We start from the raw sequence: 7,510 nt of genomic DNA on the forward strand, positions 1-7,510 counted from the left end.
GCCAGGCACCACAGAGTATATGGGCGCTGCTCGTCCTCATGCTCGTGATCATCACCATCGTCATCTCCCTCTTGGTTATAAAAATTTTCAAGTATAGGTGGTGGAATGTTCACAGGACCTTGGAAACACAAGAAGAAGGTTAATTAGTAAAGGGAAACTTGCTAACCCGCATGCATGTGGATGAAACAATTATAATTACGGTGGAAGACAAACATACCGAAAGCATAAGGATTCCATGCAAATACAGTGCCACGAGTGGTGGCAGCAAACACAAGGCCCTCGTATTGAATTGCATCACAGTACTCATCCGTGTATAGAAACTGATTTTTGAGCAATATCCATCCAGTCAAACCACGAAGGGCGGCAACAAGCTTGTCGAAGATAGCAACAACTTCATAGTTCTTGTAATTCCAATTGCGGTTGGGAACTCAAAAAATTTCTATCTTCCGTAGAAGACAGTCACCATGATCGTATTTGAACGTGCGTACAATACCGGTGTGCTCAACCTCTGGGCAGTCTGCTGAGATTTTTCAAAGTGGAACTCGGTCACGAGTGTACACATTCACAAGTTCCCACTCGCAGTTGGACCCAATGTAAACAACCCAATCTCCATTTGTGCTTTCCCAAGCCTTACCCTCAAGCGATGGCATCTTAACATCATATGTATCATTATCAAGCGGCATCAACTTGCACAAGGCGAGGCCTCTATCGTCCCCGTGCCATTCATCAGGGTCACGGCGAACAAGATAGGGGAGATCAAACCGCTCCTTGACTCTTGGGTTCCTTGTAATGATGTTATTAGTTGAGTCGAGAATGGTCTTGAACGAACCTCCCATGCTAGCCGAGGTGATGACGTCGCACCGACCAATGAGTTCCTCCACCACGTCATCTTTCAGATCGGGGCAAGAATAACGGGGTCGTATCCGGCCTGTTCCCTCCATGGAGAAGATGATCGAACAATGGCGAAGGAAGGGTGAAGGGCTGAAGGAAAATGGAGGAGGGAGAGGAAGAGCGTGCGACAGCAGTTCCAAATTGAGAGGGAAAGGCGAAGAGTCGGTGGACGGTTGCCAGTTTGCCACGGTTCACGAAGAGGCACCCCGGCCTAAACGTCCGTTCGGAAATACTAGTAGAAAAAGGACTCGTCGTCGTCTCACTGATATGTTGGAATGGGACCACATGTCAACGAAACATGGTGTGTAATTTCTCGTGCAAAATGCAATCTGGACGCGTTGGCCCGAGGTGCCGCATTAGTTATCGACCTTAATTTTTTTTAATGGCATGCCGTTCAGTTTTGAAGCACGACTAACTGGTACTGTACGCAGAGAAAATATAAACTACTCTACCACTACTCCACCTCGAGTACTAGTAGTATAAAAACGATATATAGGCTGGAGCTTCAGCGCTTTCTTGCTAAGGGCTGCCCACTTGCTTCTCACACTATCACCCTCTCTCCAGATCTAAAAAAGACGGCCTCTCTTTCCCTCCTCACCAGTGGTCACAGATCCGCCGGGGAAGAAAAGGACATGCAGCATTGACGCACTCGTCGTCGGCGAGCGAGGTCACGCACTGACGACAAGGCCGTCCTCTCAGACCTAGCGCCCGCGCGGGATTGCCTCCGTCCCCAAGCTCGCTGTCGTAGTGTGTGTGGAGGACGACGACCACGAGCGAAGCCACTTCCCGCCGACCCTCAGGTATGCTACCTCTTTTCAAACCATACCCTTGTTATATTGCCCCATCTGCCACGTCGTTGCATGTGGATCTTTTTCCACTCCACCATCTTCCCAATTTGCTATCCTCTGCTCTGCTAGCCACGCAGACGAAAACCATAATTTGCACTATTAAAGGAAACCCTACTTCATGCAGACTAATCCATGTCTGGGTTGAATAAGGAAAGTAAGGGAGACTATATTGTCCAAGAGAGTAGGCGTCGAACCCGCATCTAGGTTGAAAAGGGGAATATCAGTAGCTAAGGAACGAGTCTCATGTCTCTTGGTTGAAGAAGGGTAGAAAGGCATGACAACGCAATAGAGAATGACCAGGTCGATCGGTTTGTTGTCCTCACATAGGGAAAAGTTGGCTAAAGAGAACAAAAATGGGATGTAATCCACATATGCTGCCTGGATATTTGTTGCTCTGGGCAACCATACCTCCATCACCACTCTGCGTCCGTGGAGGTACATCGTACTGGTGTGCCCACTGTCCAAATGGGCCTCCCATGCTCTTATTGCCACTTTTTTGCTGTTAGTATAATGCCAGCAGTCAAGTCAAGCAATGCTTATGCTAAAGTGATGCCACATTTAACTAATGCCGCTCTTAGTCTAATGCCACCGATAAATTTAAGCAATGCCATTTAATGTCACTGGATTATTTCAGGGTTAGCTGTTGATTGTGGATGTATTAAAGATTTTTCAGCTAAGGCATTCTAATGCTGTTGCACAGCCAGTATACCGATGATGAAACTTGTTACTACCTTCAGATTTTTGCACTATTAATGCTTATAGATTACATACCTCACTTTCATGAGATAAGTTAATTTTTTTGTACAGTGTCACCAAAATGCCAAGGCGCTGATGCGATTTTATTTTGGTTAAACTGCACAAAAAATTATGAAGACAAGAGGAAAGGTCAAGAGTGGGCACCTCCTCCTCCGGTTGTTCTCTTGATTCGTTCGATCAAGTTTTTATGTTTGATCGATTATCAAGATTGGGACAGCAATTTTTAAGGTCCCCCCGAGTTCGAAATGATATTTACCTTGGAGGTACATGGTTTGCAAATTTTTATACTGTCATTACTCATTAGTTAATAATGCTAGTTACCTTCAGACTTTTGTATTTGGTTTAATGCTCATGCACAGCTAGTATACCAATGCTGAAACTTGTTACCTTTACATTTTGTATTGTTAATTCTTATAGAAATCTTCCAGTGCTAGAGTTTATTGAAATCTGTTCAGTAAAACCATTGTACTATACTCTGTAATAAACTAACTACTCTACTATTGCACTAGCCACTGGATTAGTGTATATTTGTAGTATTCGAATGGTGTTGCATTAGCGTATGGACATAAATAAAGTGTGGCAAGCTTTCTCAGATATGTGCTCAAGAAAACTACTACCTGTTTTTCTAAATACTACACATTTGGGTACTTTAAATTGAACCGCAAAAATTTCTTATATTAAGGAACAAAGGGTGTAGAGTTCACTGAAATTATCTCGGTAAAGCTAGTCACACCTTTGTTAAAATTAATGGTCATTATGTTATCGGAGGAGGTCTGTATGTTTGTCTCTAATGCCTGTCGACTACATACCTGACATCATGATGTAATGTTAAGTCATTTCCTTTTGTACAGTGTCACTGAATTGTCAAGGCAGTGATGGCATTTTATTTTAGTTGAACTGCACAAAATATGCTTAAAAGAAGAGGAAAGGTCAGGAGTCGATCATTCTTTCAAAAAGAACTATATATGCCTTTCTGACATTAGTCGATGTTGCCTTATTTATTCCTTCAAACAGGTGGTTAGAAATAGTCTTGCTACCTTTTCCATTAAGAAATTGGAATGCTTATATTTGTGAGTCTATGCTTCAACTAGTGTCATTTTTACAGTAATCACACTTTCAATATCTATGCAAACAGGGATGCTCGATTTTAGTGGAACTACACAAAAAGTCCAACTGGTTCAACATTAGGAGCATGTTTTTTTCCCAACCTTTATATCCAATTCGTGGCACTATGAGTTGTTCATTACGAAGGTACATGGTTTGCTACTATCTTGCTACTCTTTTTGTGCTGTCATTAGATAGTAATACTAGTGGTTTGCATGTGAATTTATTGGCAGGGTGGACCTACATTGGAGGTGCAGGACAGGATTCGATGATTGGATGCTCAATTTCGGTTGTATCAATTTCACCTCTTCCATCACTACGAACATGGATATCCTTGGTCTGATGAAGAATAGGCGCTATATTTCTGCTCTGAACCAGCAAATCAATTCAGTCTAAAATTGTCCAGGGCAAAACATAACTGTATCAGATTGTCCAGTGCAGAACATGACAGATGCTAAGCAGAAGAGACATGTTTAAACTGAAAATACAAGGTGTGGTATATGTTTACTAGTTGCTTGATATTTGTGCAGACAGAGATGTCTGCCCATTGCTATTTGGCAAACAAACAAAGTGTCCGCAATTTTGGTTGAACTGCACAAGAGAATAGTATAGTCACTACATGCAGTGCCATTTGAAAATAGACACAGAAAGATTGGATAGTCACTTCATGGACTGCAGAAAAGTAGTACTGTACTATCTATTGGCCAACACTAGGTGCTTCATTGCTTTGGTCTGATTATACAATGGGCATCATTTTTCCTAAATTAAAGTTTGTATTCCGAAAATAGTCTCGCGGTGTGATCGAGAGAAGACCAAATCATATTGCAGTGGATGTTCCTCCATCATGTGTGCTTCATTCTCATGGTTCTAGCTGTTGGTGAAATCACTTACGTTTGCAAGAGGAATTGTAGACTTCACAAACAAATTTGTCTTTCAGTTTGTACTCAATGTTGGCCAAGAGAAGCATCCATGTTAGTAGGAAGAACAGATGTTTTTTCTAGATCTTTGCTTTTGGAGGTACATATTTGTATATGATTTGTGAATCATTGAGATGCATTAACATGTTGATCTTATGTATGGGAATCGTACTAGTTAGTTTAGTTGCGACGCAAGATCCGAAGTGGCTGATCTTTGCTTTTGGAGCTACATATTTGTATATTATCTGCGATCATTGAGATGCATTAACAGTTACTTATTTCTGTTCGCTCAGTGTTTACAAGTTACTGTTCGATCACTAGCTAGCCTACTAATGCACTCCTGGCAGTTTTATTTGCAACGCAAGATCCGAAGTGGTAGTTTTTTGAATAAACATGCCTACCTCTGAAGAAACTGACAAGCTACACTATCTTACCTACTCGATCCTACACGAATAAATAGTAGATCACGCACGTACTACCTCCTTTCCGGTTTGCAGGGCTCAATTCAAGAAACGACATACTCGATCCTACACGAATAAATAGCCGATCACGCACGTACTAGTACCTCCTTTCCAGTTTGCAGGGCTTAATTCAAACCTCTCACCAACCGAGGTACTCCCTCTGTCCGGGTTTATTAGTCCCGTGAGCAAAGCAGCAAGACCAAGGCATGACAATAATTAACGGCATGCAGAAGTTTAAGCCTAATTAATTCTAGCGATTTAAGTGTCTGCATGCGTGCCCTCAGCTGCGACCCGTTGCATGCTGCTCCGCGTACAGGCTGCGAGCGATTCTGAGTGCCTACATGCAGCTGGCCATAATTAAGGCAACTAACTGATGCAAAAAAGATGCGCTTTAATTGTTTCGGGCTTTTTAAATCCATGGAATCATTATTGACAAGGAGGGAGATGATTCGAGTGCACTCGTTTGACCGCCATGCCGGCGTCCGACCCAGACGGGACGGGACGGCACAATCATAATTTCGGTTTCTCTAGTTTTCCACAGCAAGCTGGCGCTGCCTGCTTATGCATTAAATTCCGGTGACCGTCGCGCTACCTTCCGCCTATAAGTACTGTTTCCCGGCCTTCTCCGATGGCACCGTGACCCAACTCACCATATCCTCATAAGCCCCCACCGGCCTGACGTCGCTCGCCACGTCCGCCATGCCCCCGTCCGTCCGCGGTAGGCGACGCCAAAGGCGGTCACCGCCAGAACTAGTGTTCGGTTTTTCACCGGAAGTCAGACGGAGGGAGGAGGCATTCTATCTGTCTTTAGATGGCAATGCGGAGATCGAGGAGTTGTTGGAGCGCGTCCGCCTGGCGGAGGAGCAGGAGTTGTAGGAGCGTGACCACCTGGCGGAGGAGCAGCATATCGCCGATTTGCACTGCCAGTGGGACATGGAGCAGCAGCGCACCAACGCTCTGAGTCGCGAGCAGAGCACCCGCAACTGGGCCGACTACTTGGAGGCTGGCGCCCGGCAAATAGCCCGGGAGGCTGTCGGGCACGCACGCGTTCACGACGCTGATTTTTACTACCAGCTCGTCAAGTGAGTTTCCCGCTTGGAAGCCAAAGCTTCGGTGGACCACGCCGGCATGGAAAGGGCCAACGCGCGCGAGCAATGCGCCCTATCGCACCTCTTGCAAGTCCTAGGCGAGGCGCAAGACGCCGGTGCATGAGTTTAGCGTGTACCACAGATGGCGACCGGCATCGTCTAGTTAGCTAAGAGTAAGTTAGTACTTGTACGCTACTAGAGTATTAGTGGGAGTAGATAGTTAACTTGGCTATGATGGTTGTCAACGTGGAAGTTCAGTACTCTATATATGGATCAGACCTGTTACTTTGCTCTAAATGTTGAACTTTCCGTTTGAACGTATGGAATGGGCTGTTATTTTTTTAAATGGGTTGTATTTGTCCTCCACGGGTTTAGAGGCTGACTTGTGGGCCTACCAAGTTAACACGTACACAATCGGGAGATGATTGTACGTGGAGAGGATGACAGCAGGGACACGCCAAGGTCATGGCAGTACGCAAGCAAGTGCCTCCTTATTTCAAGCCAATAAAAAAATGGCTCCTCCTAGTGGATTTCTGACATCTGGGTTCCATGCCATTGTCAACGTAGTCAATAAACGAGAGAATTGCACAACGAGCGGCTGACACCAGGGACCCAGCAGCTCGCCCAGTTATTTTTGTTTCGGGTTAATTTGATAAATGCCACTCCAAATCTAGTGTTTCTGAGAAATGCCACTGCAATTTCCAAACTTTACAAAATGCCATTTCATGCCATTTCTAGTGGCATTTTTCGAAGTCTGGAGTGGCATTTTTCAAAGTTTGCAAACTGCAGTGGCGTTTTTCAAAGTTTGCAAAAATTATAGTGGCATTTTTCAAAGTTTGGAAATTGCAGTGGCACTTTTACGAATCGCCATAATTGGAGTGGCATTTATCTAATTTGTTTTTGAGACGGAAGTAGGGTGTCAACTGGGCTGTGCGGGATACTCTGGCCTGTCTAGATAGCCTTTTCTTTTATGTTTACCACAGACCAGCCCAGTAATTTTTTTTCTTTCTGAAAATGGCTAGCCCAGTTTTTTTGTGATTTGTCAAGTAAGTGGCTTTATCAGGCCTGTTGGGCTACAAATCTTTCAAGACAAGGAGAGCTTCATTCGGCTGGCCGAGAAAATGGCCTATCGGTAATGAGAAATGGGTTGTACATTTTGAAAAACACATCAAACCAGCAATTAGTTTCAAATATCTTTTTTTAAATTTTGAGATTTTAAATTGCATTCATTTTTATGCGTGGACAATTTATTGGATTTTATATTTATATACATTTATTTTTTAAATCAGTCTGAATGTGACTCAAAATTTTGGGATTAAAAACAGTTCAGACCGCACGGACATATGCAAAATTTCTTATAATTTTTAACCGTGGCCACAATATGGGCTGTAATGCTAACAAAAAGAATATGGGCTCGAAAAAAACCGTAAGAATTAGCAAATGGG

The sequence above is a fragment of the Triticum dicoccoides genome, chromosome 4B, assembly GCF_002162155.2.
Source record: "Triticum dicoccoides isolate Atlit2015 ecotype Zavitan chromosome 4B, WEW_v2.0, whole genome shotgun sequence".
Lineage (NCBI taxonomy): Eukaryota > Viridiplantae > Streptophyta > Magnoliopsida > Poales > Poaceae > Triticum > Triticum dicoccoides.